Raw genomic sequence first — 16,118 nt, 5'->3', positions numbered from 1 at the left:
GACAGATCATATGGAGGGCTCCCATTATTCTAACTGGCCCACTTGAGACCATCAAAAACCTGCCAGCTCCAGACAACCTACCAGCTGACCACAGATGCATGAGAAAGCTTAGTTGAGTGCACCAGAGCCTGATACTGAATAGAGAAACTGCTTAGCTGAACCGTGCCTAAATGACCAAGCTGCAGAGTTATGAACTAAATTTTTGGTTGATTTTTTAGTGCATTGAGTTTAGGGGTGTTATTATTCAGAAATTATTACCTCATACCTTGACCTTCAGTGGCTCTCTATTCTACTTTATTAGGAATAACACACACACACACACACACACACACATACACAACCCTATATCTACCTACATATATATACACCCTACTAATTCAGAATTTTGATATTGTTTTAATTTTATTGAAGACTTCCAAGTATAGGCAGATAATTAAAGAAATATTGCCAATCTAAATTTTAATTATTCTTAAATTTAGATACCCTGCACACAAGTTCTAAGACAAGAGATTTACATAGAACTAACGTTTTGAGATTCATTTACTTTGAATAGTTTTGGAATGCATTCACTTCCTTGCCAAAGAGATTATCATATACAAAGAGAAAATTTACACTGCTATCATCAGATCACATGTAATTCTGTGTCTTTGTGCATTTGTTCAGTTATGGAAGGAAGAGCTCTATAAGTCCTCTTCCAATAATTTCAAACATAATTACTTTTTATAAATCATATTATACAATGAATAGAAAATATATTTTGATTTCTTTTTCACATACAACTTTCAACTTAGCCTTGAGGTTGTAGAATTTCCCTAAGGGAAAAAATCCTAGCAGATAAATATTGTGTCTGCAAAAGTCTAACACATTTGGTAAAGTTAGAAAATGCATCATGTTCACAAAGTATTTGTAGCTAGTGCAATTTTGGTGAAATGAATTTTTAGAGGTTCAGTCCTTTCCCTGGGCCTCTTTGGAGACAGTCAAAATGCCTCATTGAAACACAGATTCTGCTTAATTACTGATTAGTGCATTCTTTTTAAATGTAACTGTGTTTCAGCTTTATCAAATTATTAGAGTGAAAAAATGCCAGAGAAAATTTACAAAAAAAATTTCTTGGACAGGCAAATTGACTCATGAAATCAAGAGAGGAGTCCAGACTTTCTGAGAAGATTATAATTTTTTAAAAATGTTCCCAACACCAGAAGGCCCACCAGGCACACTGTCCTTGGAGAGGTTTTAGGGTGAGAAAAGCTTTGTAAAGGGCCAGCTTAACTTGACTGTTTTACGGAGGCTACTTTTGAATAGCGGGCCTTCACAATGAGTCCATAGCTTATAAGAAGCATTTGGAGGGGGTGGAGCCAAGAAGGCCAAATAGGAACAGCTCCAGTCTACAGCTCCTAGCGTGAGCGACACAGAAGATGGGTGATTTCTGCATTTCCAACTGAGGTACTGGGTTCATCTCACTGGGGATTGTCAGACAGTGGGTGCAGGACAGTGGGTGCAGCACACTGAGTGTGAGCTGAAGCAGGGTGAGGCATTGCCTCACCTGGGAAGCACAAGGGGTCAGAGAATTCCGTTTCCTAGCCAAGGAAAGGGGTGACAGTGGCACCTGGAAAATCGGGTCACTCCCACCCTAATACTGTGCTTTTCTAACAGTCTTAGCAAACAGCACATCAGGAGATTATATCCCGTGCCTGGCTCGGAGGGTCCTACGCCCATGGAGCCTCGCTCATTGCTAGCACAGCAGTTTGAGATCAAACTGCAAGGTGGCAGCGAGGATGGGGGAGGGGGGCCCACCATTGAGTAGGTAAACAAAGCAGCTGGGAAGCTCAAACTGGGTGGAGCCCACCACAGCTCAAGGAGGCCTGCCTGTCTCTGTAGACTCCACCTCGGGGGGCAGGGCATAGCCAAACAAAAAGCAGCAGAAACCTCTGCAGACTTAAATGTCCCTGTCTGACAGCTTGGAAGAGAGTAGTGGTTCTCCCAGCATGCAGCGTGAGATCTGAGAACAGACAGACTGCCTTCTCAAATGGGTCCCTGACTCCCGAGTAGCCTAACTGCAAGGAACCCCCCAGTAGGGGCAGACTGACACCTCACATGGCCGGGTACTCCTCTGACACAAAACTTCCAGAGGAATGATCAGGGAGCAACATTTGCTGTTCACCAATATCTGCTGTTCTGCAGCCTCCACTGCTGATACCCAGGCAAACAGGGTCTGGAGTGGACGTCCAGCAAACTCCAACAGATCTGCAGCTGAGGGTCCTGACTGTTAGAAGGAAAACTAACAAACAGAAAAGACATCCACACCAAAACCCCATCTGTACATCATCATCATCAAAGACCAAAGGTAGATAAAACCACAAAGATGGGGAAAAAACAGAGCAGAAAAACCAGAAACTCTAAAAATCAGAGCACCTCTCCTCCTCCAAAGGAATGCAGCTCCTCACCAGCAACAGAACAAAGCTGGACGGAGAATGACTTTGACGAGTTGAGAGAAGGCTTCAGATGATCAAACTACTCTGAGCTAAAGGAGGAAGTTCGAACTAATGGCAAAGAAGTTAAAAGCCTTGAAAAAAGATTAAATGAATGGCTAACTAAAATAACCAATGCAGAGAAGTCCTTAAAGGACCTGATGGAGCTGAAAACCATGGCACGAGAACTGCATGATGAATGCGCTAGCCTCAGTAGCTGATTCGATCAACTGGAAGAAAGGGTATCAGTGATGGAAGATCAAATGAATGAAATGAAGCGAGAAGACAAGTTTAGAGAAAAAAGAATAAAAAGAAATGCACAAAGCCTCCAAGAAATATGGGACTATGTGAAAAGACCAAATCTACATCTCATTGGTGTACCTGAAAGTGACGGGGAGAATGGAACCAAGTTGGAAAACACTCTGCAGGATATTATCCAGGAGAACTTCCCCAATCTAGCAAGGCAGGCCAACATTCAAATTCAGGAAATACAGAGAACGCCACAAAGATACTCCTCGAGAAGAGCAACTCCAAGACACATAATTGTCAGATTCACCAAAGTTGAAATGAAGGAAAAAATGTTAAGGGCAGCCAGAGAGAAAGGTCAGGCTACCCACAAAGGGAAGCCCATCAGACTAACAGCTAATCTCTCGGCAGAAATGCTACAGGCCAGAAGAGAGTGGGGGCCAATATTCAACATTCTTAAAGAAAATAATTTTCAATACAGAATTTCATATGCAGCCAAACTAAGCTACATAAGTGAGGGAGAAATAAAATACTTTACAGACAAGCAAAGGCTGAGAGATTTTGTCACCACCAGGCCTGCCCTAAAAGAGCTCCTGAAGGAAGCACTAAACATGGAAAGGAACAACCGGTACCAGCCGCTGCAAAAACATGCCAAATTGTAAAGACCATCGAGGCTAGGAAGAAACTGCATCAACTAACGAGCAAAATAACCAGCTAACATCATAATGACAGGATCAAATTCACACATAACAATATTAACTTTAAATGTAAATGGGCTAAATGCTCCAATTAAAAGACACAGACTGGCAACTTGGTTAAAGACTCAAGACCCATCATTGTGCTGTATTCAGGAAACCCATCTCACGTGCAGAGACACACATAGGCTCAAAATAAAGGGATGGAGGAAGATCTACCAAGCAAATGGAAAACAAAAAAAGGCAGAGGTTTCAATCCTAGTCTCTGATAAAACAGACTTTAAAACAACAAAGATCAAAAGAGACAAAGAAGGCCATTATATAATGGTAAAGGGATCAATTCAACAAGAAGAGCTAACTATCCTAAATACGTATGCACCCAATACAGGAGCACCCAGATTCATAAAGCAAGCCCTTAGAGACCTACAAAGAGACTTAGACTCCCACACAATAATAATGGGAGACTTTAACACCCCACTGTCAACATTAGACAGATCAACGAGACAGAAAGTTAACAAGGATATCCAGAAATTGAACACAGCTCTGCACCAAGCGGACCTAATAGAGTTCTACAGAACTCTCCACCCCAAATCAACAGAATATACATTCTTTTCAGCACCACACCACACCTATTCCAAAATCCACCACATAGTTGGAAGTAAAGCACTCCTCAGTAAATGTAAAAGAATAGAAATTATAACAAACTGTCTCTCAGACCACAGTGCAATCAAACTAGAACTCAGGATTAAGAAACTCACTAAAAACCACTCAACTACATGGAAACTGAACAACCTGCTCCTGAATGACTAGTGGGTACATAACAAAATGAAGGCAGAAATAAAGATGTTCTTTGAAAACAACGAGAACAAAGACACAATGTACCAGAATCTCTGGGACACATTCAAAGCAGTGTGTACAGGGAAATTTATAGCACTAAATGCTCACAAAAGAAAGCAGGAAAGATCTAAAATTGACACCCTCACATCACAATTAAAAGAACTAGAGAAGCAAGAGCAAACAAATTCAAAAGCTAGCAGAAGGCCAGAAATAACTAAGATCAGAGCAGAACTGAAGGAAATAGAGACACAAAAAACCCTTCAAAAAATCAATGAATCCAGGAACTGCTTTTTGAAAAGATCAACAAAATTGATAGACCGCTAGCAAGACTAATAAGAAGAGAGAAGAATCAAATAGATCCAATAAAAAATGATAAAGGGGATATCACCACTGATCCCACAGACAGACAAACTACCATCAGAGAATACTATAAACACCTCTATGCAAATAAACTAGAATATCTAGAAGAAATGGATGAATTCCTTGACACATACACCCTCCCAAGACTAAACCAGGAAGAAGTTGAATCTCTGAATAGACCAATAACAGGCTCCGAAATTGAGGCAATAATTAATAGCTTACCAACCAAAAAAAGTCCAGGACCAGATGGATTCACAGCTGAATTCTACCAGAGGTACAAAGAGGAGCTTGTACCATTCCTTCTGAAACTATTCCAATCAATAGAAAAAGAGGGAATCCTCCCTAACTCATTTTATGAGGCCAGCATCATCCTGATACCAAAGCGTGGCAGAGACACAACCAAAAAAGAGAATTTTAGACCAATATCCCTGATGAACATTGATGCAAAAATTCTCAATAAAATACTGGCAAACCGAATCCAGCAGCACATCAAAAAGCTTATCCACCATGATCAAGTGGGCTTCATCCCTAGGATGCAAGGCTGGTTCAACATACACAAATCAATAAACGTAATCCAGCATGTAAACAGAACAAATGACAAAAACCACATGACTATCCCAATAGATGCAGAAGAGGCCTTTGACAAAATTCAACAGCACTTCATGCTAAAAACTCTCAATAAATTAGGTATTGATGGGATATATCTCAAAATAATAAGAGCTATCTATGACAAACCCACAGCCAATATCATACTGAATGGGCAAAAACTGGAAGCATTCTCTCTGAAAACTGGCACAAGACGGGGATGCCCTCTCTCGCCACTCCTATTCAAGCTTGTGTTGGAAGCTCTGGCCAGGGCAATCAGGCAGGAGAAGGAAATCAAGGGTATTCAATTAGGAAAAGAGGAAGTCAAATTGTCCCTGTTTGCAGATGACATAATTGTATATCTAGAAAACCCCATCATCTCAGCCCAAAACCTCCTTAAGCTGATAAGCAACTTCAGCAAAGTCTCAGGATACAAAATCAATGTGCAAAAATCACAAGCATTCTTATACACCAATAACAGACAAACACAGATCCAAATCATGAGTGAATTCCCATTCACAATTGCTTCAAAGAGAATAAAATACCTAGGAAACCAACTTACAAGGGACATGAAGGACCTCTTCAAGGAGAACTACAAACTACTGCTCAATGAAATAAAAGAGGATACAAACAAATGGAAGAACATTCCATGCTCATGGGTAGGAAGAATCAATATCGTGAAAATGGCCATACTGCCCAAGGTAATTTATAGATTCAATGCCATACCCACCAAGCTACCAATGACTTTCTTCACAGAATTCGAAAAAACTATTTTAAAGTTCATATGGAACCAAAAAAGAGCCCGCATCACCAAGTCAATCCTAAGCCAAAAGAACAAAGCTGGAGGCATCACACTACCTGACTTCAAACTATACTACAAGGCTACAGTAACCACAACAGCATGGTACTGATACCAAAACAGAGATATAGACCAATGGAACAGAACAGAGCCCTCAGAAATAAGGCCACATATCTACAACCATCTGATCTTTGACAAACCTGACAAAAACAAGAAATGGCGAAAGGATTCCCTATTTAATAAATGGTGCTGGGAAAACTGGCTAGCCATATGTAGAAAGCTGAAACTGGATCCCTTCCTTACACCTTATACAAAAATTAATTCAAAATATATTAAAGACTTAAATGTTAGACCTAAAACCATAAAAACCCTAGAAGAAAACCTAGGCAATACCATTCAGGACATAGGCATGGGCAAGGACTTCATGTCTAAAACACCAAAAGCAATGGCAACAAAAGCCAAAATTGACAAATGGGATTTAACTAAACTAAAGAGCTTCTGCACAGCAAAAGAAACTACCATCAGAGTGAACAGGCAACCTACAGAATGGGAGAAAATTTTTGCAATCTACTCATCTGACAAAGGGCTAATATCCAGAATCTACGATTAACTGAAACAGATTTACAAGAAATAAAGAAACAACCCCATCAACAAGTGGGCAAAGGATATGAACAGACACTTCTCAAAAGAAGACATTTATGCAGCCAAAAGACACATGAAAAAATGCTCGTCATCACTGGCCATCAGAGAAATGCAAATCAAAACCACAATGAGATACCATCTCACACCAGTTAGAATGGCAATCATTAAAAAGTCAGGAAACAACCGGTGTTGGAGAGGATATGGAGAAATACGAACACTTTTACACTGTTGGTGGGACTGCAACTAGTTTAACCATTGTGGAAGTCAGTGTGGTGATTCCTCAGGGATCTAGAACTAGAAATACCATTTGACCCAGCCATCCCATTACTGGATATATACCCAAAGGATTATAAATCATGCTGCTCTAAAGACACATGCAAACATAGGTTTATTGCGGCACTACTCAAAATAGCAAAGACTTGGAACCAAGCCAAATGTCCAACAATGATAGACTGGATTAAGAAAATGTCGCACATATACACTGTGGAATGCTATGCAGCCATAAAAAAAGATGAGTTCATGTCCTTTGTAGGGACATGGATGAAGCTGGAAACCATCATTCTCAGCCAACTATTGCAAGGACAAAAAACCAAACACCACATGTTCTCACTCATAGGTGGGAATTGAACAATGAGAACACATGGACACAGGAAGGGGAACATCACACACCGGGGCCTGTTGTGGTGTGGGGGGAGGGGAGAGGGATAGCATTAGGAGATATACCTAATGTTAAATGACGAGTTAATGGGTGCAGCACACCAACATGGCACATGTATACATATGTAACAAACCTGCACGTTGTGCACATGTACCCTAAAACTTCAAGTATAAAAAAAAAAAAAAAGAAGCATTTGAAGCAGACCTTAAATACATTTTACTGTAATTAACAGGTTGTCAGCTTTCACACATGTAGGAGTTTGTCTAAGGGAGATTTTTACATAGTTTTATCAGAAAATGATAATTTATGCATAAGATCCACTCAAAGTTATTTTTCTATCAATCTTGTTCACCTTTTTACGTGGAAGCAGCAGGAAAGAACATGTTGAGATTCTTTTTTATGCCGTGTTTTGATCGGCTTAGCTCTGTCTGAATGTTTGTTGTAAGGGCTTGTGGCTGCTTCTAGTAGGCACCACTGTTAGGGCAGGAATATAGACACTTTCCTATTTAAAGAACCCCGTCTGTTTACGAAGATAACCTTTTTCCCTAAAGTTTTGGCTGAGAGGGGAGTTGAGACCAAACCTGAGAAAATGCTTACATTGTACTGTTTTCCTGAATTCAGAACTATCTTTAAGTGGTGTGGGGGCCTCTTCACAGCCCTGTGCTGCTCCATGCCTTTGTGCTCCATCGCAGTTGGGTTCTTATCAGGAGATGAGGAAATGGAGGCTGTGAACAGAAAGTTCATTGGTCTAACATGATTTGACTTTGGGCAAGTATTCAACCAGTGCTTACAAAGGCAGGATTGGGCATGCAGTGAGCATCCTAAAGCTTTGAGAAATTCAGCCCTTACTCCTGTATATAATCTTTATATAAAAATAAGTATTAAAGCCAGTGTGCAAAAGTTGAAATAAGGATGTCTGCTTTGGAAAGAGATTTATTTCTCTGGAGCAATAATGATAACAAAATATTGTAAAACAGTATTTTATCATAATTACAATCATCCAGTGAACACTTGCTATGAGCCAGCTCTCTGAGGTTCTGCTCACATCACATGTTATTTTTTCACTTCTGCTTTACAACAGCCCTTTTGGATAGATATAAATGCGCCCTTTTTACTGTTGAGAAATCCGAGGCTCAGAGAGGAAGAGTTCCAAGCAGAGTCAGGGAGTTGCACAGCCTAACTTTAAACATGCCAATGTGTCTCTTAACCTCATTCTATAACCACTATGCTATTGCATATTACATTTTAAATGTGCATTTCCGAGTCCTTTTTATGTTTAATGGCTATATTTAAATTTTGTGATTTCTTTTTTCTTAATGATTTAATGCAATAGTAGACAGAAGCCAGAAAATGGTGACAGGAAAACTGGGCTTCAGAGAGGGTAGTAAATTGCTGAAGGCAATGCAAGTAACTGGAAGGATAGAATTGGACCTGAGCTCTCTCTTACCACAAACCTCGTCTAACATACTATGATGTTTTTGAGGCAGCCTGGACTAGAACTAAATTATGCTGCTCCTATGTTAGGAATACCAGTCCCTGTATGAAGATTTTTAAGGGACACTGCCTGGTTTTGTTCTGCTTTTCCCTTAAGATAATTCAATAAGGGAAGCTTCACGTGGTGTGTGGAATAAAGGGGAACAGGCAAAATGTTGGATGCAATAAAGTTTTGACATTTTTGAAGAGTAACTTTTTACTTGGGACCTTAACTAAGTTTAATTCAGTTCTCAGATCCCAGTTCCATGTCCATCAACCCTCACCCCACAATCCCTTTAGAACAAGAGCAATGAACAAGACTTCAGCCGCTAGATGATCTTTAAGGAAGCCTAACATTCCATGATAATACATTTTATATGAGGAAGTTGAACTTACTATATGTAACACGAATCAAAGAAAACTTTTATTTTTGTCCGTTATGTTACTGATAAAATAGGAAAAAGGGCAAAAAATTTCTCATATTCAAAAACCATAACTTTACAGTAAAAGAAATCTATTGTATTCATATGTAGTAAATAGTTAAAAGTCTATTTGTTGTTTTACTTGTTGCTTGTTTATATTTCTTTCCTACTAATTCAAAAACACCTAAAATGCATGTATTAATACATGCATTAATACAGTATTTGTACATTAGGGAAAAAGTCCAGAACAGCAACTAAAAAGATTAAAAAGAACACATCACATTTTATTGAAAAAATCATAATGCCTGGTTTCATAGTCTAAAAATGTGATAGCATTTGATGAACGTCAACATACACCATCAGAAATGATTTTGTCTTGCATTGTGGAATGACTTCTTTTGCACTTTGTATCATCTTGGGAATCACAACAGCAAATATGTATTTAGAAGCAAACATCACCATCATTTACTACCTCTGTACCCTCATACATTCCAGGTGTCATGTAGCACCACAAAGACACATGTTCTGACTTCGAATTTCTAAAGGTTACCCATTAAATTTAATGGGAAGGTGTTGTACAATGAACATATTTTGTTGAGGTCTACAAAATATCACTACACATGTGTTGTAACAGTGACATTTTAATCACTTATTTAGTTGTCCACCATGAATATATTCAGCTCATAAAAAAGAATATAGATTTGTCTCTAAAAATTTCCCAGGAGCAAAAACACTATTCAAAGTACCTAATTTTGAGCCTTTGTTTTTAATTTACGCCCAGGGATGGTGTGATAAAACTGCTTTCATTTAACACATTTCTAGTCTGTTTTTGAAACTATCTAGATAATTGTGGTCTGTTGAGCATTTGTCTTAATCAGATTAAAAATGTTTTCTAGGTCAAAAATTTTCTTCAAAAATGTCATCCATTTATTCAACAAAAAAATACACTGGACTCCTACTACGTTCCAGTGAGAGTAGTGATTAGGCAGTTGGGATGCCTGCTTTAAGGGTGCGTTAATTCTAAGAACGAGGATAGATACCTAGCAACAAACTTTATGAAAGGGAAGCCCAGTTTGCCTGAAATATGTGAATATGGGACCTAACTTTATGTAGTAATATATTCATTCCTACAGTGTCCTGTGTCTACTTAGCCACAGCACAAACATCTTTGCATTTTAATTGTGTGTTTATACTTTTGATATGAGGGACAAAAAATTAGATGTTTTATTCATCTAGTTTCCAGCAGTGTTTAACACATGGTAGGTGGTCAATATATTTTCTTGAACAGAAGTTAATAAAAGACGTGGATACTTGCAGAGTATACAGTGGACTTCACAATCAATCATCTTATAAGCAGGTGGGCAAGGCTAGGTAAACAATTTAGCCTAGATTCTCTTTTCCTTTATTCAGGATATTTTAAAATCTCAATCGCAGTGTTTTCTTTAGTTGTGCAGAGAACTCCATGGCCTAACATTAGAGCATGTCACAATATCCAAAGATTTAGAAATTCTTATCCTTGATAAATAAAACTAAAGAAATTGGTTGTGGGGAGTCTGCTTCAAATGAACAATAACTTAGACCTTGCCATATTTGAACAATTAGAAATAAAGAAAATTGTGTATACAGTTGCTCTAGAATTCTTTGTATTTTTTTATTTATTTTTTTTTTAGCAAATCCTAAGTAGAAGAGTCATCAAATTCACCTAGTTCTGGATGTATAAAGTTACTTAAGGAAATCAGGACTCTTTCTACCATATGCTGATGAGAAATGCTACTTAGAGAGGAGTAGAGGCACCACAAGACGCTATGCTATGGTGCACCTGCTCCTGACAAGTACCACATGGGAAGTCTTAGCTCAGGGTTTATCAGAAGCAGACCCTGAATCAAGCAGTATTGAGGCAAGCATTTGTATGAAAGGAATTCATTTGGTCAGTGATCCTAGGAAGCAGTGTGAGGTAATGGGGAAGGGAGATCAGGGAGGGAGGGATATCAACAAGGAGTGCAGTAAGTGGCAGGAGATCTCTGTGGACATCTAGAGCTCAATCCCCTTGGGGTGTCCGTAAGAGATTGTGTGGAGCTGTCTCACAGAGAGAAAAGGGGCCTGGGGCTTTTGCATCCATGCTTATCCCGTCTTGGTTGAGGTTGATCCTGCGGTGTTACCTGCAGCCTGTCCCCATGTGTGCCTGGCACACTCCCAGGGGCAGAGAGCACCCTCAGCTAGAAAGATGCTGGATGCAAGCCAGGTGCGGTGGCTCACCCCTGTAATCCTGGCACTTTGGGAGGCCGAGACGGGTGGATCACATGAGGTCAGGGGTTTGAGACTAGCCTGACCAACATGGAGAAACCCTGTCTCTACTAAAATACAAAAAATTAGCCAGGCATGGTGGCACATGCCTGTAATCCCAGCTACTCGGGAGGCTGAGGCAGGAGAATCACTTGAACCTGGGAGGCAGAGGTTGCGGTGAGCCGAGATTGTGCCACTGCACTCCAGCCTGGGAAAGAAGAGTGAAATTCCATCAAAAAAAGAAGGAAAGGAAGGGAAGGGAAAGGAGGAGGGAAGGAAGGAAGGAAAAAGGAAGAAAGGGAGAGAGAGAGAAGGAAGGAAGAAAGAGAGAAAGAAAAGAAAAAAGAAAGAAAGAGAAAAGAGGGAAAGGATAGATGCTAGATGCCATTGGCCGGGCTGGAAATTGTTCAAGGTCACCTCCTGGGTAGGTTGAAAAGACATAGAGAGGGACCAGTAGCATCAGCTACATGTATCTTATGTCAACTCTTTTAATGAGCTGGTGAGGTTGGCTGCATTGCTCCATTGTTGTAACTGAGAAAAAGCCAGAGAGGTTAGTAACTCACCCTGCTTTATCAGTATAATAAATGATAGAGCAAAAACTCAAACCTACCTATACAGAAATCCAGGACTTTTTGCCTTCCCATTATACTATGTCTAATATATAGGGATTAAACAGAGGAAATGTTACAATCTCTTTTATCAAAGCACAACTGCATCAAAATGCCAAACTCAAAACCTGAAACATTAGATACCTCAAACATGTTATACTCTGCTATCATAGCACAATGATAGTACCTAAATCCAATGGCTGCTGTCTCTATAAGAATATTATTTATAATTTGCTGCTTAATATTTTTGAGAAGAAGAATTTGATTTAGATATTAACAGATCTTTTTGAAAGAAAAACAAATGAGGGAACATTAATCGCAAGAATCTGGGTTTGTACAAAAAAAAAATGCCTATGTTTGTTCATCATATGCACTGAAATGATTTTTGTTATTATTTATTACTCATTTTTAAAGAAATTCAGCCCTCTCTAAATGGCATACTGTATGATCCTTCCCAAATTATTTGAAATTTTATGGTATAAGTTAAGGGACCTTTACTTTCTTTGTGAATCCCTGTTACACCTCCTTGTTGCTATGGCAATCCATCCAAACAACTGTCTTTCTTAAGCTATGTAATTTTTCCTCATTAAATTATTGCACACCCTGCAAAAATCAACATGGAAACATTAACAATGACCAAGACACAGCCATTGATCAATATTGATGCCCAGAACCCAGGCAGGCATGATGGAGTGAGAGGCTTTACTTTAATAAATGGCCACTTTGCCCTTTCTGAGCAGTTGTCATAAAAACACACCTTAGAGGGGTAATTTCTCTTTCCACCAGAACTTTTTATTGCTTGTAATTTAGAGCCACAGTAATTGAGATGTTGAGTGGGGAATTGGTGACAGAAAGGTGAGAGCTTGGGGAAAGGAAGTTTTGACCTACATGTTAATAACGCATGATCACAGCTTGAGAAGATGGTAGATCCTGTTTTTAACAGCAGAAAAAAAGAGGCTTGTCTTTGTTGGAGAGTAAAATAGCAGCTCTGGAAATTGGAGGGGAAGGAATGGATTAAAATGAAGACACTGGGACTGTATTTGTTAAGAAAGTTGTATTGGAACTTGGTAACAATAAAATCTATGCACTTGTTTTAACCTGATACAGGGTCTTTGAAATTTATTTGACAATTCTCCTCCTTTCTTCAGCTGCTAAAAAGCCAGACCTGTATTTGTCTTCCAAAGTTAACAAATGCGTAAGACATTATGGTATGCATTTCATGATTAATCTTTCCCTCGGATGAAAATTAATTGTCTACTTTTCTTCCTTCATCCTTTAAATTTTGTTTGGTATTGTGCATACTTCTGGTCTCAAAGCCTTCACAGACCACGCAGGATATAAATCAATCTGTCAATTACATTTTAATGAACATGACAGGCTAATAAAGTGAACTAGACCATCAACCATATCATAAATGTATTGCATTATTTCTGACTCTATTTACAAGAAGAAGAGGTCAGAAATGCATTTTTCCTTTTAATGTTCATCTTTGTTTAGTTACCCTTTTCTTATATTTACGTATAAAAAAGTGAGGTTTCATTCAGCTTAGAAAATATCTGGCTTTAGGGGAAGCAACTAGTGTTCCCCATACATAAACTGTCAAGAAAGGGTTTGAGTAAATATATTTTACTTCATGATTACTGATTTGAAATTGTGAAGACATAGTTCCAGGTTTCATCCCACATGAAGCTCTCAGCAAATGTAATTCTGACCCATTTCAGACAAGCATAAGAGGATTTGTGTCATGTACCCGTACTGTAGACGTGGTGAGCACTGGCTGCTTGCAGGGCCCATACAACACTGAGCTCCGACCCATCTCAAAGCTGGGCCACAGCTATGATGGTGTTTCTCTCAGCATTTCAGAGTCCTCCTGACTCCGAGGGATTTTACTCTATGTTTTATTCATCCATATGGTCACAAGACTTGAGGACAGTAGAGCCTCAAGAAACAGCTGATAAAGGAGTGTGGGGTTTGCCCCTCCATAAACAGCTCCTCTTTTATTCCTGTGACTGATTCCACATTCTTTCATTTTCCCAGGCCAGACATCTTTTACTTTCATTGACCCTCTATTTCATTTGGAAGAGGAAAAGTCTGGATTCTTCCTTAGAAATGTATTCTACAGCAAATCTCTCCAGACTTTATTTCATCTAACATTATCTTTATCTGTGGCCTCATCATACTGGGTGCCATATACTAACATAACTTTGGGACTATCTTAGCTGTCTCCAACTGTCCCTTTCTTTATGCTATTTGAATATGCCTAAAATATGTTTTTTTGTTATGTCTTTTCCCTTATGAATAATTTCTGCCATTTAATATTTAGTATGTCCTTTTCAGGCATTCAGCTGTCTCTACAATCTGTCTTCACCTCTCACCCACATTCTTTTCACCAGACTCCCTATCCATTGTTGGCCTTCAGAAAATCTGTTATTATAGTGCAGATTCTGATTTTACACCTCTTGTTTCTCCTTTGCAGAGGCATGTAAGAATCAGTCTTTAATGTCAACATCTGCACCACCAAGGGCATAAAGTTCTTCATTGCTCACATCCATTTAGGTTTTTCATCATGACACCTAAGACTCTAAAATAAATAGTGAAGGAAGGATGGAAGGATACTGGCAAGACATTTTATTTTACACACGCAATAAAATAAGGATGTGCCAGATTAAAACATAAAGATTAGGATGGACACACCAAGCTCAAAACTGGTATTTTCACCCTGTTACACCATGACTTAAATAAATATTAGAATTTTCCTGGGTTCTATCTCATACTGCATTTCTTCTCTCACTGGACCACACTACACATTTCTTAGTTTCATGCATCACTAATATGCCAGTGACACCCAGAGCTGTGCCTCTTGTGTCTATCTCTCTGCCGCTTGTTGTCCTAACTCTACCTAGATGCCTTCAAACAAGCTCAAATGTTTTAATTCACTGCAGATTTCACCAAACGGGTTTATCCTCCAAAAATTTCTGTTGAATGTTCACCTTGAAGTCTACCTTCTGTAGAAGACTTACAAAAAAGAGGAAGAATCAGTGGAGAGTAGAGACTTCGAGCAGAAGTATGAGAACAAGAATACCCCAGGCAAGGGGGAGGGCCCATTGTGGTGTTTGGGAAGGACGAGATGGTAGCTTTAGGTGGTAAATAAGCATGCTACAAGGCACAAGAATAATGCACGATAGAATTGAAGTGCAATGGATATGTTTGAAAATATTCTAAAACAAGGTGGAAACAAATACTCATATTTAGACCACCTCCCCCTCAAAAGAGTGGAGGAAAGGCAAGAATAGAGGCAGGGGATAGGAAAAGAAGGACAGAAGCAAAATGTATTCTTGAAAATTTAAAAGGTGATGTATACCAACGATCAACAAATAATAATGGCCTAGAATCACCTATTGAAATAAAATGAGCAAAACTGTCCTCCAGAAATTCCTAGTTATAATTTATGTGAAAGTAACAGACCTACCACTGAAGGATGGTTGAAAGTAAGGGGTTAAACTTAGAAAATACTAACCACAAGAAAGTTATGAAATATAACAATTTTAGACAAAACAGACTTTAATAATAAGAGCATTTTTAGACATTTGGAGGATAAAATGTGTGATAAAATGTTCAATTTAGCAGGAAAATGTAACAATTATCATCTTAAATGCATGGAATAAATTAATATCAAATAAGATAAAGGAAAATAATTGTATCATTACAAGGAAAAATATAAACTACACTATCAAATATGGGGGTTGTAATACAACTCTCTTGGCAGTCAAGCATTTAAGTAACATACATATACCTAAATAAGCCATCTGTATAGCATAAACTACATGCTTTTTGGTTTTTTTTACACCTAAAAGAGAACTCAGGTTCTCAAGAACATACACAATTTTCAGTTCGCCATGGTCTTTGCATTACATTTTTTCAGAAATAGAATTTGAGATAAATATATTAGTACCAGTACTTTACTTATGAGGGGAAGGAAACACTGATAAAGAAATGGAAAGTGAGATAGGAAAAGGAAAAACTAAAGCACTGAGTTTTAAAG

This window comes from Pongo abelii, chromosome 6 (assembly GCF_028885655.2).
Source record: "Pongo abelii isolate AG06213 chromosome 6, NHGRI_mPonAbe1-v2.0_pri, whole genome shotgun sequence".
NCBI lineage: Eukaryota > Metazoa > Chordata > Mammalia > Primates > Hominidae > Pongo > Pongo abelii.
Note: the sequence above shows the minus strand (reverse complement) of the source record.